This window comes from Fulmarus glacialis, unplaced genomic scaffold, assembly GCF_000690835.1.
Source record: "Fulmarus glacialis isolate BGI_N327 unplaced genomic scaffold, ASM69083v1 scaffold3452, whole genome shotgun sequence".
Classification (NCBI taxonomy): Eukaryota; Metazoa; Chordata; class Aves; order Procellariiformes; family Procellariidae; genus Fulmarus; species Fulmarus glacialis.
In genome coordinates this window covers 8,125-22,674 of record NW_009199589.1, presented here as the reverse complement: position 1 = coordinate 22,674, position 14,550 = coordinate 8,125, and positions in this window count along the sequence as shown.

Here is a 14,550-nt window from a genome sequence, read left to right as displayed (position 1 = left end):
ACAAATCAAAAGCAACATCTTTGCTAAGTACCTCAATTTATATATTTACACTTCAGGGTGTCTTTAACAAAGTTAAGTTTTGAAAAAATTCCTCTTTCTAGAGTTTAGTGGCACTCTGTTAGATTGAACGTTCCTTTGATATATTCTTCCCCCCCCTACCCCCAAGTGATTTCTTCCTCAAGGACATTGCATTTGATTATATGGTGGTAACTGTTCATTAGCAGCTCCGCTAGAGCTGCTTCTTGAGCTGCGCCAAGCCAGGCTCATGTGTTTTCAGGACAAGGGTCAGAACATCCTCTCCCCTGTGTGCTCCAGAACGAGTTGTTCCAAGAAACAATCCTCCAAAGGTCAAACTTTCTGATATAAGACAAGTTTAGAAGAGAGCAGTGGAAATCCTACATTATGATTTTATTAGATTGTTGTCCCTTTCATCTCCCAGCATTTGTGCTCAGAAGCGTTCTTGGTAGAGATCAGTGGCAAGTAACTCTCATGAAAGGTACTGTAGTTTTCCGAAAACTGAAATCTGTAGTTTTCACTGTATGGTTCTGGCTACACAAAATTCTGATAAGATTCCCTGAATCTTTGAAATGTTCCTTATCTCTGTAATCCCCATTATCCTTCTGGCTTCCATTGAGGAGTTTCACAAAGAATTACTACAGCTGAGTGAATATAGGGGTTCCCTCATTCTCTAGTCAGTAGAGAGAAAGAGAGAAGGTTTTTTTTCAGTAGGAACCTGCATGGCTAAGATGGAGAGGAAGAACCTTTTCTAGAGGAATCTCTTTTGGCCCTAGAGGGAGTCCAATATTGACTTGAAGGGATTCATGCCATTGCAGTGGTGCTTTTCTTTGTTACAGTCAGACTGATTCTTCATATAATAGTCATCCTGTGGGTCGAAGTTTCACAGTGTCTTAAGAGCTCCAAAATATTTTGCTCCAGCTCCTCTGAAATAGCCATAAGGGAATGTCTTTGGGGGTCTGAGAGGAAAGGCAAGGATCCAGAATACTGGAAAAGGGCAAGCATGAAAGCCTACCTCAAGAAACAGATACAAAGGAAAAGGAGGAACTGTCAATTAAGCCACTGTATTTTGAATGTCACATTAGAAACTGCAGGTCCTATTGCTAAGTTGTTTGATACTGCATATGGCAATTTTCAGGTATATAATGGACTTACTAGTACTTCCTAGTCTACATCTCAGCTGTATGCCGAGCTGCACATTTGTGGCATGCTTTCCTGGATACAGGTTAGTGGATTATTAACTATATATAACTCCATTACAGCAATTCCCATTATTACACCTTTTAGTGCATCTAAATGATAAAACACAATCTAATTGCAAAACAAAACCAGAAACTGCAATTTTTGTAGGAAATTTCAGTTATTTAAGTCAATAGTATGCTGTCCTTAGTTGGTATTTGAATTTAATTTTCTTTTTATTTCGAAAGTTTAAGCTTCTCTCCCAGCTAGTGGGCAGCTGGTTCAAATTCTGGGGCAGCAGAGTCACATGCTTCCTGCAAGATGACTTGCTTAGTGAGCAGTCAAGGCCACTTTCCAAAAGCTGCACTGAATGCCAGTCTTATAGAGACATCTAAAGTTGCCATCAATTTGAAAACACTTATACCTGTAATAGTTATGCCCATAATAGCAATCCTACTCCTGAAGGAGCTGGCATTGTCTCTGGCTTGCTTAGGTTGAATATCAGCCACTTGGCGCTCCTGTAGCCCCCTGTTGTTGCTGGCTCCAGCTCTGAATAGAATTGTCCAAATTAAATAAAGTGGGAAGATAGAGCTGGATTTCTTGGCATGCTGAGAATTGTTCAGTCCTTCCCTGCGGAGCAGGGAACAATGACCGAATAGCAGTCTGTGATGGCCTAGTGCCCTGAGAAATACTTATGCATCAGAAGACCTGGTAAGGTAAAAGGAGAGGTGTTCATAACGATCTGCTGAGCAGGCATGCTCTCACCTGAATACTGGCTGGCAGATCTCATCACCATAACATGGACACCACTTCTGTGTTTATTAGCAAGATGAGATCATCCTTTAGTGCAAGCCCTTTGCCATAGGGTCTGTATCTAGATTAATAGAGTCAGCTAGATTTTGAGAGCTGTCTTGTCATGAACCTTCCCTGCAAATTTTATTCCATAAGTTATGGTTACCCAGACTGCAAGCTTCAAGCAGTAATTTTTTGAGCCAAGTCTCATTCTTGCTTCTATCAGTGCAAGAGAGTGCACTGACATTCACAGGGGTGGTGAGGAGGATAATGGTACTTCTGGCATTTCCAGAACTGTGTGTGGCAAGTTCGAGAACTGGGCCCATTTCAGGGTGACTAAGCACCTGCAGCTCCCCGAGGTATAAGTTTTGGGATTGTTGTGGCATATTTGATATATTTGAATGGTCCTTTCAATTAATTTTATTAATTTAATATTTAATAAAATTTCCCCACTTGATAGAAATACCAAATATTCTTCAGTTTGGGGAGAAGATCTCTCTCTGGCACTTTAAGCATTTAATGGTAAAGGGAACGGGTCTGAGGGTCCAAATAGGAGTATAATACAAGACATTATATTTCAGTGTGATGCTTTACAGAGTTGGAAGTATTTTTTTGGGCAAAAGGAAGTTTAGAGAAACATTTTTTTCTTATGTAGTGGTAATGATATGTTTTGTGCTCCGTATGAGCTTTGTGGGTTTTACAGTGTTCTCGTTAACCAAGGCTCCTGAGCTCTGTCATCCTGGCTGGCAAATGGGGGAAGAGAGGGCGGGCAGGGAGCAGTGGGACCTCCTGGCCCTGGGCACCATAGGCATCTACCCTCTCAGGACCCTGAATCCTTCTCTGCTAGCCTAGCAATCTAGCAGGTGAATTGTGTCAGAAAGAGAAACCTTGGAGATTTAGGCCATTGGAAGGAGGAGCTAATGGGCCTTCCATGATGTTATCTCTGTGTCAAACCTCTTATTTTTAATTTCAGGATGATTTGGTTTCCCATCTGTGCAGCACAGAGCCTCAGGCAAGCTGGCAGGAACCTGGGCACGTTTCCAGTAGAAGATAGGTTTCCACTGTCGTTGGCCTTTTACTACTGCTAAATGCTTTGGTTTTGATGAATCAGCATTTTCCTATGGAAAAACATTCATTTGGAGAATTTCCAGTCAGAATGAAACCAAGATTCAACACATTGCAAAATCCCTCCAGAACAGGATTTATTCTGTATAGCTGTACTTATAAGCAATTTTACTCTTCCTTGCTTTCTCTGTATAGTAAAAAAAATAAACAGATGCAAATATCATTGCTATAAGTATTTATAATGAGGATGTCTATTTTTGCCTCTGGAAAGATTATGCAGGGTATAGACATTTAAATATAGCACCTGGAAAGGAGGTGAAATTCTTTCAGATTCCTATGTGGTGAAATGGTGAATTTTGAGACCTTATTTTGCAGTACAGCAGTATCAGAGGTAATGGAAAACAAAAATAGATTAAACAATTCAGTATTTGCTTTGCAGTTTCCTTGTAAAACAGACTTAAAACTAAGCACATCTTAACGAAAATCATAAATTTGATCAGACATTTGTGAACATATGTTTATATTCAGCTTTGGTTGATTTTGACTTCATGTTTCTTCTGGCTATCTGTCCTGGACCAAAACATAGCTCAAGCTGTTGGAAGTAGTTTAACCATAAATCAGTGTGTGCATGAGTAACATTCAGAGAGAGAAATACAGCCCTTCTCTCTTGTGCCTCTATAAACACAGGAGGTGTGAAGCCAGCCATTATCTCAGGCTTATAATCGTGGGATGGCAGCTGGGCACATGTCATGCAAATTCACATCCTTGCTTTTACAAGTTAGTCATTTCCTTAAAATGAGCGTAGTGATATTAAATGTAACTAGTGTAGTTCCTTCCTCTTTATTGGATAAACAGTTAAATGCTTTCGAAGACCCCTGCTCCTACAGGATTTGCATAGGGTCTTTTCTAGTCCATGTCAGCTGCCTACCTAGAATTTGGATAAGCCATAGTTAATCTTTTTGCCTTAAGGTGAGGTAGCAAGTTAAGGGTGATCCAGTGAGCTTTGACATCTCTTTTTAAGCAGCTGAAGTTGACGGATGAGCTCCATGCACAGTCTCATCTGGGAAGATCCTCTCTCCGAATAGAATCGAGGAGGGAAAAATTTATCACTTAAACAAGTTGCAATTCAGAGATCAACTCTTGCTTCTGTCATTCTTATTGCAGCCAAAGGAGGCAATGCAACTTGATAAGCTCCTCAAGTTGAGCCTGCAATAGAGATGTCCCTGCAAGAGGCATGGTCTGTGTCTGAGGAGAATGGAATTACAGACAGGCTGGAACTGGAGTGACTTGGTCTATTACTACACAGGCTCTGCCACTCAGAAATATGGGTTTTTCAATGGCAGCACAGTTAATGGGTGGCTGCAAGACTGCTGAGTGCATCTTCTAGACGTGCAAGAAGATTTCATTCCCTCTCCAACCAGCAGTCCCTTGAGACAAGACTTTTGTAGCAATGTAAGACTTTATCCCTTCATGCACTTAAAATAGCTTGTTGCTTAATACTATTTTATTCCTTCGTATCCCTCCTGTTGGGCCTGCCCTGTTGTTTATGCCGTGTGGAGGCAGAAGAGGAACACTCTCGTTAATTGTGGTGGGATCAGGGATGCATCCGAAAATGAGCAGTAGCAACAGCAAGATAAAATCCCTTTATTTAACATGTGCCAAACAGACAGAAAAAAATTGAAAACTGGAAAAAGGAAGTAAATTTGCATTATACCTTTTATGGTTCAGAGCTGCAGTAGACAATCACAAACATACTACAGCTACTTGGAATTGTTTAAGTAGCTGTTTGCTACACTGTACGTAGATCTGGACAGAATAAACACAGGGAACTGAGGAATTTAATTAGCCTTACTTTAATTGGAAATAAATCTGAGGCATTAATTTCCAATCAGAGTTACCCAAAGTCCAAGCATGTTTAGATTCAGAATGAATGATTCATATTTTTCTTTAATTGGAGGATCATCTACTTAGAAGATTGTATGCTGAGAGAGTTAAAACTGACTTTGTCCCTATGTAGCAGTCACATAGAATATAATTTAAAGAACTTATTTTCAGCACCAAAACCAGTACTCGGATTTCCTAAGAGACTCGGCGTTTGTAGCATGGAGTTCATCAAAGAAGCTGACTCAGCTTGATCTGTTCAGTTCTGAGCCTGAAAGTCACCACGTTCAATATATGACTGTTGGGTGTCTTCTTTAGATGCTGGTTAGGAAGACAACATGTCACGAGCCATGCTGACAACAAAACCTACTGGTAAACAACCTACCTAAAGGTGAAGGATAAAGCTGTGAATGGGAAGCCATGGGAGTGAAAGAAGAACGTGGGGTCATAAGAAGATGGGGTTTCTCTTCAGCTACCTCTGTGGATATTTAGTGTATCTGAAAGCACACCTGCTTAAAGAAGCTGTTCCAAAATGCTGTACTCTGCACTCTTTAAACACAGACTCAGTATTTTTGCCTTTTTTAGGGGGCACGAGGAGTCAAAAATTACTGGAAAAAATTTCCAGGGATAGGATGGAGTTTGCTTTTCTCCTACTTAGAGAAAAGGCTCCTTTTCAGTCTCTGGTTGAAAGCACAGTTTGAGCTGATCTGTGGGGTGCAAAGTTCTCTCAAAACCCCTGATGCAGGTAAGGTCAACTTGTTACAGGACTAAGGCTTTCCAGAGAAGACTTTGATAGTCTGGAAAACACTGATTCAGTATATCCACTATGGGCTGTGGAATTTGCAGGACATGTTTTACTAGCCCATAGTGGCTTGAAGCATAACACAGCTGGAAGCACACCACTAATTTCTTCTGAAGAGCTAAAAACACTGCAGATTTCTTAAATATCCAACATATTGTTTAGGCAAAATTATATATGTAAATATCTTTGTAATAAATGGCTGTAGTCATAATTTTGTATGAATATAGATGTTCCTAAAATTAATCCAAGATGCCTAAAGAATCCAAGACAGGTTCTTTTGATTTTCTGCAGGCTGCGAATACTGTAGGTACTCCTCTTCTAGGTCAGTATGGTTACCCTGCATCTGAAAGGAGCCATATTCACCCTATATAAGCAATCAGTCAGATTGCTCTTCTGCAATAACTTTCAGTAAACTTACATTTTGGTTTTATCCAGTTTAATTGGAACTTTGGCTCATGTTTTGAATGCAGATGGTTTTATATAAATCTTTAATGAATGTGTTGAACCTGGGTCAGTTGAGCTGCTTTCAGATGATTTAATGCTGACTGCTGTTACCAAGATCCCAACTTGTGACTGGCCACCAGTGTTTTCCTATCTTGCAGAAAAATTATCCTACTCAGGGAGGGAAATTAAGCTTATGTTTGGATAGTGGATAGCTAAGTAGGGAGGATTTTTTTTTCCTCTTTCATATATATATGGTTGCTAAATAAATACTTTAGAAAGTGTCTTGGTTTCTGAAGCTAATGAAACAGTTTGTTAATAATAGAAATGGTTTAAACTAATCCAGCTATTCTAGCAATGCATGCAGAAGCTTTGGAAAATTTTCTACAATTTATTTTTTCTGTGGAAAAACAAGTTTTGTTAGCTAGCCAGCTCCCGCTTCCAGCACTGTTCTTGGCCAAACTATTCTGAATTGGTCCCAGAACCAGCTGTCTTTTTCAGTTCAGATCAGAATGGACAAAGACTGAGCTTTGAATAGTAGCTTGAGCTTTTCAGCTGTTTGCGACTGCTTCAATTTTGTGCTCAAATCACTGATGATTAGTTGATGATTACTATTGCATGGGTGTTCGAAGTCCCAGTGTCCCAGTGTGTGGACTGAACTGCTGTACAGAGCAGCAGAAAAGTAATCACAGCCTTAATCCTCTGCTCTGTCCCTGACGCAAGGAAAAAACTAAGGAGAAGGTGAACATCCTCATACTACGTTTTGCCTGGTTTTAATAATAGATCTGCATTTATTAAATTAATTTTTACTAAGAATATTGACCTATGACACAACAAAAGCTATCTGGGTACTCAAAGGGTGGTTCTGGAAGGGGAATGCAAATTCTTCTTACAGCCAGGATTTATCCTCATCTTGAACATTGTATCACATTAGCAAAACATTTATAGTGTGAGAGATGTATGAGTCAAAGTATTACACTAATAGTTTAAATTGAAGACAGGCCAGAATTTTTCTGTGGTGTTCTCTGACGTATATATAATGGAGTGAACAACCAAAAGGAAATTTGAATGTTGTAAATCAAACTGTTGCTCAACCCACCATCAGTAATCAGGAGAAAGTTTACACAGCTGCCTCTCAGCAACTACTACTAATAAAGCATATTTCTACCTTCCCGTACACAACGGTAATAGTTGAATTGGCTGTCAACATGTGGGTGAAAATTTCACTCACTTTTTTTTTTCTTTTTTTCCCCCCTTCTCTGAGTAAGGATTTTGTTGCTTTCTTCTATTTTTAATTTTGAGATTATTGACAGTATTTGCTTACTTAGGATATGTTGTGTTGGAGATCTTCACCCCATGGTTGCCCTGCAGCTCCCAAGGAACCGCATACCTCCTCCTCTAGTGGAAATGAAGATATTGTGGGGTGGCTGGTGTGTACAGCAGGTCTTGCACCAACATGGAGTTGGGATGCAACTGGCCGAGCACTAACACCCAGAAACTCGGAGCATTCTTGGGGCGCCCAGTCTAGGCTTGATATCCAAAGGACAAGGTAGGATTCAGGATGATGCTCAGCTCTGTCATGGGTCTTTTAGATTACTATAGACAAATCTTTTTATTTATTGACTAATGCTATTTCCCTTTTCTGAAAAGTGTGGTGAGTTTTACAAGCAGATAGCAGGATGAGAAGTAGGCAATGATTTTATTAGTAAACATTGGCGCTTATTTCTTGAATACTATCAACAATTTCTGAATACTCTAATTTCTTACAACTAGGTCTATACAACCTCAATTCACCTCTCTGTGCTGACGCCTTTGGATACTCTGTTCCACAGCTGCCACAGGGATTTCTGTAGGGCTCTGGTATCATTCTGAGCAGAAGATAGCCAGGCTTTGAGATAAGCGGTTTGTGTAGCAAGCAGGCTCTCTGTGGATGCCTCTCTGGTTTGTTGGAAAGAGCATCAGAAGGAAGTGAGAAGCTGGGCAAGAGAAGGCACAGGCATTTTGGAGAAACAGGGCTGTGTCTTTGCCACAGACCTCTGATGTTATGCTAGTTCTGATCACTTACAACAAAACATTGACACGTTCTAATCCATTCAGTTACTTTCTCAGTTTGAAGCAGTGATTTAGAAAGACTTGATTGTGAGCTGCAGCTTCTCTTCCCCTCCCCAATGTCCCATCTCCATTATCCTACTGTGTTTATACAGAGAACCCTGCTTCGTACCATCAGATGTCTTGTAGGAAGACACCTGTCAGGTGACAAGTACCCCTTTCCACACTGCTGTGTGGGACCTTGCGTCTCGACTGCCTTTAAACTGGTCAGTCATCCTGGGATGAGCCCTGGCAGAAAACTGTGCTGAGAATCAGTTGCTGCAAAAGTCTGTGTGACACTACTCCCTGGAGTATGTCCAGCAGCTGGCTTAGAAATTCAAAGCTGCTTTCTCTAAGCACAGAAGACGCTTTAATAAATTTAGCGGGGTCTTACCAAGGTTAATAAAAGTATCTGTAGCCTCTGCGACCACATCTATAATTTGCTTTGAACAGGAAGTAGCTGAGGGTCTCGGTACTGTGCCCCCCTGCTGCGGGTGCTCCGCTGTACAGTACTCCTCACCCCCACCCGGTACGCGGGGCAAGGGATCTGTGCTAACAGATACCTTATCTGTTAATGGCTCTGTTTGTCTACACTGCTCTGTGCAACGTTGGATATTTCTACATACATGGTTCCTTGGCAGAAAGGTTGAAAGGGTTAAAAATCTTGTATTTTGGTTTCTCAGATACCTTTGGGATCTGCATAACACAAAGTAAATTAGCCAGGACAGAGCTCTGCACCAACAGAGCTGCAGTGAAACTGTGTCTGAGCTGGCTCTGAACAATTTCATTTGAGTGTCTCTGCATATGGGGAAGGAAAACTCCCTCAGTTGGCTTAAAGGAGGTGCTAAAGTTTGGAGCATAGATTCGCAGGTTCCAGATACAGTTGATGGAGAGAGCAAGCGGCTCCAGTGTGACTCAGGTCTGCATCGCCCTGTGCAGCTGCCCGTCTCTCCCCACTGACTGAGGAGAGTTAGGCTTCTGGCTGAGGCACTCGCTGTGAAGCTGTCATCCCTGTAACATGCCAGAGGGCAGATCTTTTGCACATGCAGTATTTAGATTCCTTATGTCTGCTCAGACCATGGTGCTCCTTTTGCTTGCTTTGGCTAGGCCAGGCATTCATTTTTCTTTAGTATTTTTGGTTAACTTGTTTATTAACACAAGGTGGTTAAAGAGTATTGCATCTCCTCAGTGCTGTGTTAGATTAAGATACCGGCAAGCACTTGCTATAAACTTTGTACATCCTCATCATGTGGTATTGTGGTTAATGTTGCAATGAAAAAGCAGTCCCTTGCTATTCAATATTAAGCAGGAAAGGATATAATTGAGAACTATTACTCTGTAATTTAAGCATGTCATGCTTCCATACTGTAGTATTCATGTGAAGGAAAAAATAACACGGACCAAGACTGTCAACTTATAAATTGGTTTAGCTCCATGGGATTCATATAAAAAGCTGCAGATCTGACATGCAATGCTACAGCCTATATCAGCTAATGAAATCTAGGGCTTGGCCCATCAGACATGAAATCTAGGGCTTGGCCCATCATTATTTGGACAACTCAGACCCTGTCTCTGAATCATTGAGATGTTAGGTTGTATAAAGAACTTATTCTGTGCAAAAAAAAGACATTTTCTTCCTTTTAGCTAACATATCATGCTCATATATAGTTTAAGTAGCAAGGATACAGAGGCTTTAATAATTTTGACTCATATGCAGTGTTTGGTTCAAAGCCTTTTGAACATAATTCCAACCAGACAATGTGAGGAACAGGGAGGTAATAAAAGACTGACAGGAGAAAAGCCATACACATACGCAAGACGAAATAACTCCGTAAAGAAAGGTGCTTGCTATTTCATCTTTGGATCTTTTTTTCCTCTCCTGCCTCCATCTGAACTCAAGTTACATCCAATAATGTTTTAAAGAACTGCCAGCCATTCTGCATTGACTTGGGGGTGGTTTTGGCAGGAACCTTATTTCTTTTCCTTGGCTCAGATAAAAGTAGGTGATTTTTCTCCTGTACTTCTGCTGTTACTGATAAATAATCCAGGATGCTGATCTGTACCTTGGGTAGCTCAGTAATCAGGGAATTTGTAAAAAGTAATTATTCACCTGAACCTTCAAGCTAAAGATCAGCTATGCTTCACCTAGATTCTCCTAATTACCTCATCTTAGGATCAAGACTTTCATCTGTTTTAATCTAGTTAGCATGGAGAACCGATAATGAAGCCTTGCATATACATATATTTCGTTCAGTGATACCTGACTTTTAGCTCTAGGGGAAACAAACAGTCTGATAATAGGTTCATAATTCTGATACTTTTTTATAAAAATAGGCAACTTTAAAAAAACCTTGAAATATATAGCTTTGCAGGAGATTAATTACACTTGCCCCGTTTCAACTGGGGAGAGGTCTTTTTATAAGGAGGAAAAAAAATTCCTGCGGAGATGGAAAACTATTTATCCAGCCAAAGAGACTGCAGATATAGAACAGTCATCTGAATCTTCCACACTGTCGTAAAAAAATTATCACTTAATTGTTTCTAGTTTAAAAAAAAAAATCATAATGAGAAGTTCTCAGGTTATAGCAAGTCAAAATAAGGACATTTTTGCAAAATAAATAAGATGTTCACATGAGAATCAGTGTTGTTTCCAACTGCAATACAGAACTCAGCCCAAATCCTTTTTAAGCTTTTAAAGAATCATTGTCACTTCCATGTATTCTCTTCTGTTTGTGGTTTAATCTTGTGTCACATGCAAGTAAATTAATTCACTGCAAGTTTGTGTTTATGTGCCTAAAGTTAGCCTGTTTTATTTGTTGAGGGTGATTATGATTCATTCAGCTACTGGCAAGAAGGCAGATTCCTGTGTACTTTTCACAACGTGCTGGTACATTGGAAAACAGAAAGAAAACCAAATGATCAGGGTGAAACTGTCTGAGTGTTAACATTTCCACAGGGAAGACCACTTAGAGTCTAGTGCATAGTTCTTTATTATTGTAAGGATAGGAATCTTGCCCAAACAAAATTTAATGATGCATCATCCAACCTATGTAAAAGCAGTCTGAAGGCAGTCTTGAAATCAGAATTAGACTGTGGGGAAGTTTGTTTTTTTTTTTTTTTTTAACTGTTTTTTACTACTTTTTTTTTTGTAGAAGAGCCTATTTCTTTGGAAAATCCCATCTGCAAAATATCAAATTATAAAAGCCACAGTCGCCCCACCCCACATGAAGTAGCAAAACTGGAAAAACTAATCTGAAAACAAGTAAGTGTAAAGTCAGAAATGTGATTGTGGCAGCCTGTGTATGAATTGTAGGTGAAGGCCTTCGTGTCCCATCTCTGTCTCGGGGCCAATTGCCTTTGGTGGGTTGCCTGTGCCAGAACAGCTCACACCTGAGGGCTCCTCAACAGGAGCTGGGACTGTGTGCCCTAAGGGAGGCAGAGCTCTGGAGCCAGCCCTCAGTGACCCAGGTGTGTAACTGCAAATACTAAATGTGAAGGTCTGTATTCCTGAATATGTGAAACTGTTCACTGACCTCTAGAAATTTGTTCCTATTTCAGAAGCAAGGAAAAAATGCGGGGGGAACGCCAAACCCCTTGCATTAAGGAGCAAATACTGGTGGACATCTGGTCCGTACTGCCATGTTAAAAGCTTTTGAGGTATCGCTTGGGTGCCTGGCATTTCTTAGCAGGACTAGCTTTGGCTGGTGAGAGTAATACAGCAAGCACAGAATCTGTAACTTAGGTATCTCATCCCACACCTTCTCTTGCTGCTTGCTGCAATGGCTGTATGCCATTTTCCTTATGTCCCTCTTATTTTTCTCCCAAGCAATTCAGAATTGCCATCATCTTCTAAAAGTTTTCTGCCATCTGAGCTGCTGCTATACCTTGATAACTGTACTGTTTATTTGTCCTGTACATCCATTTTTCTTCCTCTGCTTCTGCCCTTCAGCTTCACAGTGTCATTTGAGGACACTGATCTCTTCCCAACCCCTGCAGGAGTGTCTGGAGTTTGGTAACGCTTTCCTATTTCATATTCACAAAATGAAAATTTAATCACAACCCAGGTTCCCCTCTCAAGTCACTAAACTACAGGAATTCTGCTGTTTGATCATGGTTGTATCTGAGCTGTTGTAGTATTTTCCAGTGCTCCTGTGATGAAATCACTTACCTGATTGAAGGCTATTCTCTCTAGAGGCAGATAAAGTATTATATCACTCTCTTCTGCTGAGCTGGAGCTAGAACAAGTCATTTGATATGGTGAATGGAAACAGTTCATTCTGATCATTCTTGACCTCCAGAGCTTTGATTTAATAATGTATCATTTGCACATTAAACTTGCATTTCTCCCATCAGCCATCAGATCAATTACTGTGGATTAAAACATGCAGTGTTGTTTTATAGACTTGGCTGGATGTTGGTGTGAGAGACTAGGACAGTCTGTAGTAAAACTGGCTTATGTGCATGAATAGAAGTCTTCACTTACCCGTCTCTCTTCCTACAGGACAGACAACTGGGATAAGTATCTCATTGTAGTTGTTGGCTCATTACCTTGGCTAATGGCCACGTGCCTCCTCCACATAACTGTAGGAACAGCTAATCTCTTGTCTGGCAGCCGCATGTGGAGTAGTTGGTACAGAAAAAGAAATTAAATTCTTCCCATCTTTTTGTATAAGCAATGACAACTTAAAAAAAAAAAAAAAGGCAACACCCACCCCCCCCCCCCAAAACCCAATAAACAAAAAAAACCCAAACAAACAAAAAAACCCCAAATCCCCCAAAACACACCACCCCCCCCAAAAAAAAAAAAAAAGAAACAAACCAAACCAAAACCAAAACTAAAAAAGGCCCACATAGCAGTTAGGTAGGTATGTTCATGTGCACATCTAGAAAGGGATGTGGTCCATCAGTCATATAGTTCATCCTGAGGATTTGTACAATAGGACTTTCTTTAATAGTGGCTTTCTTGTTTTATTTTCTTTCTACGCCTGAAGCTCAAGCTTCCTCCTGACTCAGTAGGGATTTGAAACTGGGTGCAAGTGGTCTATAGATGAGGAGAAGGAAGTGGGCTTGTTTTGATGCTCATTCCTGAGGGGAAGGGGCAAGTTTCTTCAGTTCTCAAAATTTACTGTATAGCTTTGTCTAATACCCATTTGTTGAAAAAGGAAAACAAATGATCTTTAGAAGTGCTTTGGAGGGAGCTTTAGCAGTGCCTGGATTACTGGTCTTTCTGTGGGCAAAATACACAGTAGAAACTCATTCATTCATTCATACAAGTTGTAGGAAGAATTAATGAAACTCGAATAAACTCTCCAGAGGTCAGTCCTTTTAAGTGCTGTCTTAGCTTTGTCAGGTTCAAGAGTTGAGCCCTGAAAACTGTGAAACCTCAAGTCGATGTGGCGTTGGATCCTGAGTGCTTACTGGTATTATTGTGTGTCCATGGAAGACCAATGGAAGAGGGGTTTGAGCTGGCCTGTGGGGCCAGCTGGAGGCCCACAACTTTCTTGTCCGAGAGAGAAATCCCACTCTTTTTGTAGACAAGTGTATGGGAAAGCAATACTGCAGGAGTTACAGAAAGGAGACAAAGAAGAGACCTTTTTTCAGGTGTGAGCAGACGAAATACTGTGCTTTAGAAGACAAAGCAAGAGAAAATGATTAGGCAGCATTAAGTCCAGCTCCATCACCAAGTAGCTTGCATAAGAGTCTGGCAGTCTTCAGCTCCTTAGTGATACAAAGCCTTCTTTTGCTAGCAGATCTTTGCTAAGATTCATGGAAAGAGTTTCATATAGGTTACGAGGTGTATGATGAACTGAACTTAACTATAGTCAAGGAGATCTGGTAACACACCACTGAAGTATCTGTTCAAAACTTGATTTCTCCGTCTACCCAAAACCAGCCTTATTAATTCTTCCTGGGGATTTCACTAGCAAAGACTTCTTAAGAGCCTAATGAGAAACACTAGGCAGCCTCCACAATGCTGTTGGCAACTCCCAGCCTCCTGTGAGAATACAGTGCGGGAGGATACAGTTGTCGTTTTATGAACAGAGCCACGTTTGTGCTCCTTTCTCTGAGAGGCCTTTCTTTAAAAAAAGAAACAGCATTTTTAATTGCACTCAGGGTCTGCTTTCCATTTCCCCTTTTCCTCTGAGTTGCATTAAGAGCTTTTAAGACTGTTTGCTATTCTCTGTGCTCCCTTCTTGCCTGGGAACCCTTCTCTGGAAATTTCTCGGCAGAGAAGATATGAAACTATTAGCTGGAGTAGACATGGTTTCGACTGAAGTTGCTTTACC